Source organism: Sapajus apella, unplaced genomic scaffold (assembly GCF_009761245.1).
Source record: "Sapajus apella isolate SASKATOON/1434 unplaced genomic scaffold, GSC_monkey_1.0 scaffold48, whole genome shotgun sequence".
Classification (NCBI taxonomy): domain Eukaryota; kingdom Metazoa; phylum Chordata; class Mammalia; order Primates; family Cebidae; genus Sapajus; species Sapajus apella.
The window spans coordinates 1969327-1981227 of NW_022436988.1; the positions used below are offsets into that span (position 1 = coordinate 1969327).

The 11901-nt window shown below is 57.5% G+C and overlaps 1 protein-coding gene and 1 pseudogene across 7 annotated transcripts in view; both read left to right on the forward strand.

Annotated features, from left to right (window-relative positions):
• AATK (apoptosis associated tyrosine kinase) overlaps nt 1–11901 on the forward strand; it is a 43878-nt gene that overhangs the window by 12892 nt on the left and 19085 nt on the right. Inside the window, exon 1 of one of the 7 annotated variants that reach the window (XM_032241393.1) lies at nt 8210–8330. The exons of the other annotated variants lie outside the window; for them this stretch is intronic. The gene's annotated coding sequence lies outside the window, so the exon portion shown is untranslated. Of the gene's footprint in view, nt 1–8209; nt 8331–11901 lie in introns of those variants that run through there. 7 annotated transcript variants of the gene reach the window in all.
• LOC116525526 lies at nt 5975–8129 on the forward strand (annotated as a pseudogene).

Genomic DNA, 11901 nt, shown 5'->3' on the forward strand with positions numbered 1-11901 from the left:
GGATGGGGGGAGTCCTAGGATGGGGGGAGTCCTAGGATGGGGGGAGTCCTAGGATGGGGGAGCCCTAGGACGGGGGAGCCCTAGGAAGGGGGAGCCCTAGGAAGGGGGAGCCCTAGGACGGGGGAGCCCTAGGACGGGGGAGCCCTAGGACGGGGGAGCCCTAGGACGGGGGAGCCCTAGGACGGGAGAGCTCTAGGTTGGGGGAGCTCTAGGATGGGGGAGCTCTAGGATTGGGAAGTCCTAGGATGGGGGAATCCTAAGATGGGGGGAGTCCTAAGATGGGGGGAATTCTAGGATGGGGGAGTCCTACGAGGAGGGGAGCCTGTCCCCACCCAGCACTGACACACGGATATCAAACTGCTCACTTAAAAAAAATGTATTGGGCCAGGCACGGTGGCTCCCGCCTGTAATCCCAGCACCTTGGGAGGCCGAGGTGGGTTGATCACAAGGTCAAGAGATCAAGACCATCTTGGCCAATATGGTGAAACTATGTCTCTATTAAAATACAAAAAATTAGCCGGGCTTGGTAGCCCAAGCCTGTAATCCCAGCTACTCGGGAGGCTAAGGCAGAAGAACTGCTTGAACCCAGGAGGTGGAGGTTGCAGTGAGCCGAGATCGTGTCACTGCACTCCAGCCTGGCGCCTGGTGACAGAGCAAGACTTGGTCTGCGTATTGAGGTATAATTCATCACGCAAAATGTCTTACAGCAGCAGCTTAGGGGCCTGTAGAGCATTCACCGTGGTGTGCAGGCCGTCACTGCTGCTGGTTCCAGAACATTCTCATGAGCTCAGAAGCAAGCCCTGCCGCTGCTTTCTGTGTCTGCGGATTTGCCTGCCTGGATCCTGCCTATCCCTGGAGCATGTGTTGTCCCCTGGGAGGTGCCGGGCTGGTCCCTGAGGTCCTACAGCAGCGTGAGGACTCACTTGTTATTTCCCATTTAAAACATCACGGTCCTCCTCACGGGTCAGCTGCTCACCTTTCTCAGGGGCTCAAGCTACTGAGGGACATGGCCCTCTAGGTAGACCAGGGAAACTGAGGCACAGGGCATTTTGAAACTGGTGGGGGTGGCTGCTCTTCCAGCACGGGTTCCTGAGTACCCTGTGAGTGCCTCGGGCCGTGCCTCCAAGGGGACCCTGGAGAAGCAGAGGGCATGGACAGGCATGAGGGGCACAGGCCAGGCACCCAGGGCTGTGGTGAGCCTGTGGCTGTGGGAGCCAAGCCCAGCGTGGGCTGGGGGCATCATGGGCAGTGCTTTTAGAAGTGGCTGTGATCTGGGTCAGGAATGGCCGTGGCGGGTGATACCGCAGACCCCCTGGAGGCGTGTGTGGGGTCGTCCTGGGCTGGTGCCTTGGGGTGGAGGTTGGAGGCTTGTGAGGGGCTGGAGGATGAGGGCAGAAGACAAGGGATCAGAGGCTGGGGTGAGAGGGTGGGGGAAGGGGTTGGTTTCCTACAGGGCTGGGGAGAGCGGGGGGGACAGGACCACATGGGGAGCGTGTGTGGTCAGGAAGCTCCAGGGTAGCCCAGTGGAGGCATCGGGTGTGGGTGTTGCCACTGGGCCTGGTGATGGGACTGGAGGCTGTGGCAGTGGGGGACATGTTGGGGTCAGGGAAGGGAATCTGCCAGCTCGGGGGAGGAGGGTCCAGCCTGGGACGGGTGGACTGCGGACAACGGGGGTGCCCAGAAGGTGGAGGAGGCCGGCCGGGCTGCCCCAGCCCTGGAATGTGTCTCTCAGGGCGGCTGTCCCTTCTGCTCACCAGCAAGGGGCCGTTCAACCCAGAGCCTGGCCAGGGTGCACCCAGGACAGAGCCTGGATCGCTGCCCCATCACTGGCCCAGCCAAGGCACCTCGACCCCCCCGTCTCCGTGTCTCCCTCACCTGGGGACAGCTCGAGGGCCTCCCTGCTGGGGGCTGTTCCCAAGCATCCCGACGTCCTCCTTACTAGAAGGGTCTTCTGCTCCTTGCACACTGGGGTGGGCCCCGCTGGCTCAGAGCAGGACTGTGGACATGGGCAAGGGCGTGCGTGTGCAAATGTGTCCATGAGTGAGCGTGTGTGTGTGCGCGCAAGAGTGTGAGTGCATTTGTGAGTGTGTGTGCGCGTGAGAGTGAGTGCATTTGTAAGTGTGTGCGTGTGAGTGTGTGTGCATGAGAGTGCATTTGTGAGTGTGCGTGAGTGTGAGAGTGCATGTGTGTGAGTGTGTGTGTGCATGAGAGTGAGTGCATTTGTGTGTGTTTGTGCATTTGTGTGTGTGTGAGTGTGCATTTGTGTGTGTTTGAGTGTGAGTGCATTTGTGTGTGTGCATGAGTGTGAGAGTGCTTGTGTGTTTGTGTGTGCCTGAGTGTGTGTGCATTGTGAGTGTGCATTTGTGTGGGTGTGTGTGCATGTGTGAGTGTGCATTTGTGTGGGTGTGTGTGCGTGTCTGTGTGCTCCTCCACTCCCCTGCCCCAGGTACACCGCAGGCGCCTCAGGGTGCTGGTGTCTCCTCCCACACTGTATCCAGTGCCTTCCATTGAGGGACCCCCGAGGCTCATCCCTAGGTATCTGGTCCCGGAGCCACATGTGGCTTTGAGTCCAGACAGCTGCCCTGGCGGCTGGAACTGGTCCGGCGACGTTCCCTGCTAGCTGGCCGGGGCTGAGGTCTCGGGCAGGGAGGGCTCCCTGTGGACTGGCGCCGGCTCCTCCCAGGGCCACACCAGGCAAGCGCTTTGCAAGGGGCCAGGGTGCTGGGACCACATGTCAGGACGGATGAGCAAGTGGGAGGCTGAGCATGGCGGGTCGGCGGAGAGTGGACGGAGACCCCAGCAGGAGGCCGTTCTGTGCACAGCGCGGGCCTCTAAAGACAGCAGTGATGGGATCGGGTCTGAGTGATAATCAGATAAAATTATACGTCATCTGATGCTAAACGCAGCGAACGCTTATTGTAGAAAATGTGAAAGTGCAGAATGCAACCAACCGATTTCCGCCTCCCAGGAAAACCACCGCGCGCTTCGGGCTATTTTCTCCCAGCTTCTGTTTTTTTTGGCAAAGTTGTGATCAGGATTTGTAAATAGCTCTATGTCCAGCTTTCTGTTTCTACCCTTACTGAGGTACGAACAAGGAGAACAAATGGCACATCAAGTTTACGGTGTATGATTTTGTTAATTCGAACATCTGTCTATGAGATGCTAAAGCTCATCAGATATGTTTACGCACGTATCTCTCTCCACACCAGGCCCTCCGTCGCGGAAACACGCTTCCCTCACGCCCTGGTCCTGGGTGTCACGCACATCCTGCCGCTCTTCCTTCGCGTAGCATCGTTGATGTCTCCCCGTTGCTTTAAAACACCTTCTTTTCTTTGAGACAGGGGCTCTGTCCCCCAGGCTCAAGTGCAGTGGTGCCGTCTCAGTGCACTGCAACCTCCACACCCGGGCTTAAGCGAGCCTCCCACCTCAGCCTCCTGAGTAGCTGGGACCATAGGCGTGTGCCACTATGCCTAGCTGTTTATTTTTTTTTTTTGAGACAGAGTCTTGTTGTGTTGCCAGGCGCCGGGCTGGAGTGCAATGGCGCGATCTCGGCTCGCTGCAACCTCTGCCTCCTGGGTTCAAGCAATTCTCCTGCCTCAGCCTCCAGAGTAGCTGGGACTACAGGCGCACCCCACCACACCCAGCTAATTTTTTGTATTTTTAGTAGAGACGGGGTTTCACCATGTTGGCCAGGTTGGTCTCGATCTCTTGACCTTGTGATCTGCCCACCTCTGCCTCCCAAAGTGCTGGGATTACAGGCTTGAGCCACCGCGCCCGGCACTATGTTTTTTTTTTTTTAATTTTTATTTTTAAACAGGGTTTCGCCATGTTGGCCAGGCTGGTCTCAAACTCCTGATCTCAACGAATCTGCCAGTCTTGGCCTCCTGGGATTACAGGTGTGAGCCACCTCGCCCGGCCTAAAACATATTTTAAAATTCACTTTTTATGGCTTCTTTTGCAGATATACCATTGTTTTTATTTCATCATTCTTTCACTGTTGAATATTTTTGCTGTTTTTTACTCTTATAACCACCGCTGCAATGAACATCTTTGTGCACATCTTTTTCCGTCTGTGGCGTTTTCTCATTCCTTAATTTATTTTTATTCTGGATGTGTGTGCCCTCTAGGTTATTTTGTTAGTTTGAGTTCCCAGACGTGGAATCACCTGGCTGGAGAGAAGTCAGGTCCCAGGCTGTTCCGACCTAACACCCTCCAGACTGCCGGGGCCGTGCTGGTTCTGGTTCACTGGCTTCTAAAAACTCCCACTGTCTGGAAGCGGGACGTGTTATCATTTTGCATTTCTTTATGATCAAGGCTGAACATCTTGTGCATTGGTCAGTTTGGTTTCTTGTTGTTGCTCGTTTGTTTTTAGATGGCGATGTTGCTCGGTTGCCCAGGCTGGAGTGTGGTGGCGCCATCTCGGCAGCTCGCTGCGACTTTCGCCCCCCGGGTTCAAGCAATTCTTCTGCCTCAGCCTCCTGAGTAGCTGGGATTACAGGTGTGTGCCATCATGCCCGGCTAATTTTTGTATTTTGAGTAGAGACGAGGTTTCACCACGTTGGACAGGCTGGTCTCAAACTCCTGACCTCAAGTGATCCACCCGCCTCAGCCTCACAAAGTGCTGGGATTATAGGTGTGAGTCACGGTGTCCTGCGGGGTTGGGGGTTGGGCAATTTACACTTCCTCATTTGTGAGCCGACTTCACGTAGTTTACTTGTCTGTGTGTTTGCTTTTGAGATACAGTCTCGCTCTGTCACCCAGGCTGCAGTGCAGTGGCTCAGTCTCGGCTCACTGCAACCTCTGCCTCCTGGGCTCAAGGGATCCTCCCACCTGAGCCTCCTGAGTAGCTGGGACCACAGGTGTGTGCCACCATGCCCAGCTAATTTTTTTTTTTAGATGGAGTCTCACACTGTCACCCAGGCTGGAGTACAATGGCGTGATCTCGGCTCCCTGCAGCCTCCATCTCCTGAGTTCAGGCCATTCTCCTACCTCAGCCTCCCAAGTAGCTGTGATTACAGGCACATACCACCATGTCCAGCTAATTTTTTTGTGTGTGACGGAGTCTTACTCTGTCACCAGGCTGGAGTGCAGTGGTGCCAACTCTGCTCACCACAACCTCCGCCTCCTGGGTTCAAGTGATTCTCCTGCCTCGGCCTCCCGAGTAGCTGGGGCTACAGGTGTGCAACACCACACCCGGCTAATTTTTGTATTTTTAGTAGAGACAAGGTTTCACCATGTTGGCCAGGCTGGTCTCGGACTCCTGACCTCGTGGTTCGCCCTCCTCAGCCTCCCAAAGTGCTGGGATTGTAGGCGTGAGCCACCGCGCCGGCCTTGTTCACGTTTGGGGTCTTTATTAGTGATTTTTGCTGACGTGCTCTGCGGAGTCGGGACCGCTCTTTGCCATCTCTTCTGTAATTCGTTTTCCGGTTCGCTGTGCATCTATCATCTGAGGGCTTTTATCCAACACACGCTTTTATGGCGCCAAAGCCTGAGATATTTTCCTTCCTGATCCTTCCATTGCTTTAGCTCAAAAATCCCTCTCCATTCAGAAATCTAATACCTGCTTTCTTTCAAGACGCTGTGACCTAACTTAGAACCATGTAATCAATCTGAAGTTACACAGTCAGGTTTTTTGTTGTTTTGGAGTCTGAATCTATTGACAGCCCAGGCCAGAGTACAGAGGCACCTTCCACCTCAGGGGTTCAAGCGATTCTCCTGCCTCAGCCTTCTGCGTAGCTGGGATTACAGGCGCCTGCCACTACCCACCGGCTAACTTTTGTGTTTGTCGTAGGGGCAGAGCTTCACCATGTTGTCCACGCTGGTCTTGAACTCCTGACCCCGAGTAATCCGCCCACTTTGGCCTCCCGAAGTGCTGGGATTACAGGCGCGAGCCGCTGGGTCTGGCCCTCAGTCAGGCTCTTCATGGAGCATGGAATCCTCCGCATGGCCCGGCCCGACCCGAGGCCCAGGTTCTAATTCTTGTTGCTTTTGACCTGTTAATCCCTGGAAAGGCAAATTTCCTGTCTGTGCTTTCTTTTTCTGAAATGTGTTGGCTTCTTTCGCCTGGGAGCCTCGTCTAAGGTATCGGCTCTATGAGCACGTTGGACTGGGAGCTCCGTCTAAGGCAGCATCTTCAGTGCGCACGCTGGATTTTTGTAGCTTGTGATTCACCGGAGCGAGGGGCCTTCCAGACTCTGCACACACTCTCCGGTGTGGATTTGATGACAGAAGCTTTAACAACATGAAGGCTACACTGGACACATAATGAAGTGTGGCACTGAGAGTGGATGGATGGCTCTCAGGGGAGCCCCGTGGGCTCCTCCAGGCCCCCCACCCAGCCTCCCGCCCCGCCCTCTGCCCAGCCTCCCTGCCCTGCCTGGGGACGTATCCGGGGTTCACTTTGTCCTCTTGGCCACCCACAGGCCTGCTCCTCCAGGACAATAGGGCCACCCTCTCACCGGGGTCTCAGCTACCTTGCCCCAGGTGTGAACACCGGCCAGCACAGACCTATGTGGAGGGCAGTGTGGGGGCGGGGACAAGGGGCCTTTACCTGGGAGCTCCAGGCTCCCATCTGCAGCTCTGCTGATCATGGTCCGTTTGTTTGTGTGATTTGGGGGCATTGTGGGGGCGTGGGCCAGGCGGGGTCTGTGCAGGAGCCCCTGGCTGTCGACGTCATAGAAGGTGGAGGAAGGGGCACCCTGTGCCACGGCGAGGGTGGGAGGGGAGTGAGCCCCGAGCCGCTGGAGGAGTGCAGGCAGCCAGCCTGGTAGGAGCCTTCCTGAGGGGTCGAGCAGGGCGGGGTCCCCGACCACCCCACACCTTATGTGTTGGCCACCCCGGCAGGAGGGCAGCTTGGATGGAGGAAGCACTCAGGGGGCCACCTTGGTACTGGTGCTCACTCTGGATGCACCTGCTGGTGGGTGGGAGTGGCGGAGAGCCTCAGAATGAGCAGCATGTGGGGGTCACACCTGCACCCACGGGGTATGGCAGGGACGTCTGACGGGTGAGCAGAGCCTGGAGCCCAGGGCAGGCAGGGCCAAGCTTCTGGAAGAGGCGGTATAGGTGGAGAGAGTGAAGGCCTCGCCTTACCCTGTGGTGTGGACACAGGAGGTGGGAGCCGCATGGATGTGGGAGGCAGGCGCTGTGTGGACGTGAGGATGGGGGCGGGGCTGCGTGGACAATGGAGCGAGGGACATCGTGGGGGGCGCTACATGGATACAGGAGGCGGGGCCTTTGTGGACGTGGGAGGTAGGGGCTGTGTGGACACAGGAGGCAGGCGCTGCGTGGACGTGGGAGGCGGGGCCTGCGTGGACACAGGAGGCAGGCACTGCGTGGACGTGGGAGGTAGGGGCTGTGTGGACGCAGGCTGCATGAACGTGGGAGGCAGGGTTGCGTGGCCCCAGGCAGAGCTGGATGGGGTCTAGGGGAAGTGCATTTGGACCCAACACAGAAAATTTCCTAGCTCTTGGCCTTCACCAGGGCCACCCTGTGCCACAGTGAGCACCCAGTTGTGGGGACAGCCCTGTAGAAGCTGGGCCAGGTCAGGTGACGTGTCCCGGGACTCCAGGGTCCCACACAGGCTGTCTGGGACCTGGGGCTGCCGGAGCTGGTGTCCACCTGGGCTGAGTGCAGGTTGTGGGGGTGGGGGCCACTGAACCAGGTGTGGCCAGGGGCTTGGGCTGTGAGGCCACCCTCAGGCTCAGCCAGGCTACTCTTGGGGCTCTCCCATGGCCTTTGAGGGAGGACCGCGTGCCAGCAACGCTGCCCTGCACTGGGATCCCCCAGCTCTGCCCTGAGCAAGCGCCATCCTGGACCATGCCTGTGTTTTGGGCTGAGGCCACACTGCCTGGACCTGCACCTGTCCTCTCCACCTCACGTGTAAAATGGCTGAGAGTGCCACCTGGTGGGGTGAGGGTCGCCCGACATGCGTTCACGCCTCCGTGGAAGGGGTGGTTACAAGTGGGGTTTGGGGGACAGGGATAGGGAGGCTGGCTGCCGGGGTGGGGGTGGGGCCAGGTCCTCACAGCAGGGAGACTCACAGGTAGGGGCCACGCCCAGGAAGGTGGGACCAACTCAAAGCCAGCAGCCTGCCTTCTGGGGGGCTGTCTCCACCACAAGTACCTCCTCCCCTTCCCCCCCCCCCCCCCCCCCCCCTCCCCCTCCCCCTCTCCACAAGCTCCCTCTGACTGGCTCTGCCTCCTCCCTCCCCAGCCTCAGTGGCACCAAAGCTCCAGAGCCTGACAATGGTCAAATAGACATGAACTTTGAAACTGGAGGCCGAGGCGGGAGGAGCTTGAACCCAGGAGTTTGAGACCAGCCTGGACAACATAGTGAGACCTGTCTCTCCAAAAAAATGTAAAAATTAGCTGGGTGTGGTGGCGCGAGCCTGTGGTCTCAGCTATTTGGGAGGCTAAATTGGGAGGATTATTTGAGCTCAGGAGGTTGAGGCTACCATGAGCCGTGATTACGCCACTGCACTCCAGCCTGGGTGACAGCAAGATCCTGTCTCAAAAAAAGAAAGAGAGTCGGGCATGGTGGCTCGCACCTGTAATCCCAGCACTTTTAGAGGCCAAGGCGTGTGGGTCACCTGCAGTCAGGGGTTCGAGACCAGCCTGGCTAACGTAGTGAAATCCCGTCTCTACTAAAAATACAAAAATTAGTCAGGAGTGATGGTGGCATGCACCTGTAATCCCAGCTACTGGGGTGGCTGAGGTGGGAGAATTGCTTGAACCGGGGAGGTGGAGGTTGCAGTGAGCTGAGATCATGGCACTGCACTCCAGCCTGCGTAACAGAGTGAGACTCTTTCAAAAAAAAAAAAAAAAAAGAAAGAAACTGGTGCCAGAGGCCTCTAAGGTTAGCCTGGCAGGGTGCTGGAAGTCAGCCCGGACCTGCCCTGCAGACGAGCCGAATGTCCAGCCACATGTGGACACCTGATGTGCCCTCGCCACCCCCACCTTGAGACAGCTGGTGCCAGGCCTGATCCATTTGCTTCTGAGCATGGCTTTGAGGACTGATGCCGACCCTCTGGGGACCTGCTGGGCCACCAAGCTTTCTGTGGCACCCCCCCTCGATGGGCCTGTCCTGTGTCCCAGGAGGTACAGGGGTCAGGGCAGAGGCCACAGAGGCTTTGCTGGAAAGGGCCGTCGTGTGAGCTTCCTGTGGCCGCTGTAGCCACTGACTACAGATTTCGTGGTTTATTGTAGGTTCTGGAGGTCAGAAATTGAAAGTCACTCACTTTTTCTTTTTTGGGGAGGTTGAGGGGGATGGAGTCTCACTCTGTCGCCTGGGCTAGTGGGCAATGTCACAATCTTGGCTCACTGCAACCTCCGCCACCCAGGTTCCAGCAATTCTCTTGCCTCAGCCTCCTGGGTAGCTGGCGTTACAGGCACATGCCGCCACACCTGGCTAATTTTTTGGATTTTTAGTAGACATGGGTTTCACCATGTTGGCCAGGCTAGTCTCGAACTCCTGACCTCAGGTGATCCACCCGCTTTGGCCGCCCAAAGTGCTGAGATTACAGGCGTGAGCCGCTGGGCCCAGCCCAAAGTCACTTTCATTGGCTACAGTCAACGCGGTGAAGGCCAGGCTCTGGGGAGAGGCCACCCTTGGCCGTTTCAGCTCCTCGCAGCCACACCACGGCCCTCACGGCCCGGCCTCTGCTTCCACAGTCACTTCTCCTCTCACCTCCCGTCCGGCCTCCCTCATCCAAAGACCCTCGGGATGACCCTGGCTCACCTGGCGATCCGAGCCAACGGCCCCACCGCCGGTCTTTACCTCTATCCCTGGGAAGTCCCTTTTGCCACGTAAGGCGCCCAGAGTGGACAGCTCTAACAGCCATCATTCTGCGTACGCCAGATGTCCTCTTACCGAAGCGGGGTCAATTTGAGAATCAAACTAAACAACTCTAGTAACACGCTACAGCTCACTGGAATGAAAAAGAGCTAAGTGTGAAACCAAGAAATGGGAATGATAGTGTCTTGAACGCTGGTGTAAAAAAGCGGGGGTGAAGGCCCTGCCCTCCCTCACGGCGGAGTGCTGCCCAGGAGACGCAGCAGGAGCAGTAGAGTCACCAGCCGGGCTGGGTGACATGTCTGACACCCCCAGAACCCCCACTACGCAGGAGGCCGGGTAGGGAGGACTGCTTGAGGCGAGGAGTTCACAGCTGCAGTGAGCTGTGATCATACCACTGCATTCCCGCCTGGACAACACAGTGAGACCCCACCTCTAAAACAAACACAAAGAAATAGTCACCCTCAGGGGGTCCTGGGGTGGCCGATTCAGCACCAGTGGACAGGCTGGTGGACAGAGGATTCATGGGCGGTGATGATTCTGGTGCATTTTACCCCCCGTGGGTGAGGCCCCGGTTTCTTGCGTGGACAGTGGTGTTGGGAAGCCACAGGCATCGTCCAGCCCAGCTGCAGAGGAGGCAGGGCTGCCCACAGCCTCAGCAGTACCACAGAGGGCCAGGGCACTGGCAGGGGTCACCAGAGTTGAGGGGTCTGCTTTGAAGTGACCTTCCAGTTCTTCTCGCTTCGACTCTCCTGAGGCCTGGGAGAGGACCAGGGACTGCATGGCCAGGCTGGGCTTGGAAGAGCCTGGGGGGCGCCGTGCAGTGTGTGCGGTAGCAGAGGGTTGAAGCGTGGGAGGCTGGATTGAATGGGCTTTCAAGAAGTTTCAGAAACAAAGCCACGTGCAACTGTATCTTCCTGGCATGAGTTTCCAGGCTGAGTGAGGTCCCAGGTGCCCCTTGTCGCGTCTGGGAAGAGGCGGGCACTAAAGAGAAGGACAGGCTAGCAGACCCCACAGAGGCCCCCCCGCCTGCTGGCATGGGCTGGTCCTAAGGAGATAAGTGAGGCCTCCTGTGTGGCTCGTGGAGGGGCAAGCAGGGCAGTGGAGCCAACAGGGCCAGGCCACGCTGTGGGTGTCTGTAGCATCCCAGAGTCTCAGTGTTCACCCTGTAAAATATGGATGACGATACCACCTGAGCAAGCCTGTAGTGGGGACTGAGCAATGGGATGTGTGTGCATGTGTGCATTCCTGTGTGTGTGCCAGGGTATGTGTGTGCGCATGTGTGCATGTGTGTGTGCACGTGTGGGTATGCATGCATGTGTGTGCATGTGTGAGCATGCATGTGTAAGTATGGCTATGCACACGTGTGTATGCACATGTGCGTGTGTGTGCACATATGTGAGCATGCATGAGTGTGTGGGTATGTACGCACGCATCTGTGTGCACGTGTGTGGGTGTGTATGCATGCATAGGCATGTGTGCACGTGTGGGCATGAATCTTCCTGTGTTGTGGCCTGTGTACAGTGTGTCTGTTCACATGGTCACAATATGGTTGCATGCATGTGATGTGTGCATGTATGTTTTGTGTGTTTTTATGCATGCACACATGTGGGCATGTATGTGTGCTGCATTGTTATAACAGGTATCATGGTGCCCAGGGCACTCGGCCTGGCCCTGGGGATCTGGGGTCAGAGCCTAGTCTGTCTTACAAGCTGACAGCCAGCGAGCCCAGGCAGCAGGTGGCTCCGTGCTGAGGAGGGCACAGAGAAGGCTCTGGGAGTGCAGAGGTGTCAGGCGTGCTTGTCTGAGGGCGCCAGGGCCAAGAGCTGGTGGGCCTGAGGGAGGCATCAGTCCGCGGCCAAGAGGCTGTGGGACCCTCCTCCTCTGCCCGGGGACAGGGCCTGGGCTCGCTGGTGTCCTGGACAAGCCACCTCACTTCCATGGACCCCAGTGTCCTCATCTGCAAAGTGGGGTGGTAGTGATTCTTTCTCCCTTCCCTCCTTCCCTTCCATTCCCTTCTTCCGTTCCCTTCCCTCTCCTCCCTCTCTTCCCTTCTCTTCCCTCCCTCCCCTTCCCTCCCCTTCCCTCCCCTTCCCTCCCCTTCCCTCCCCT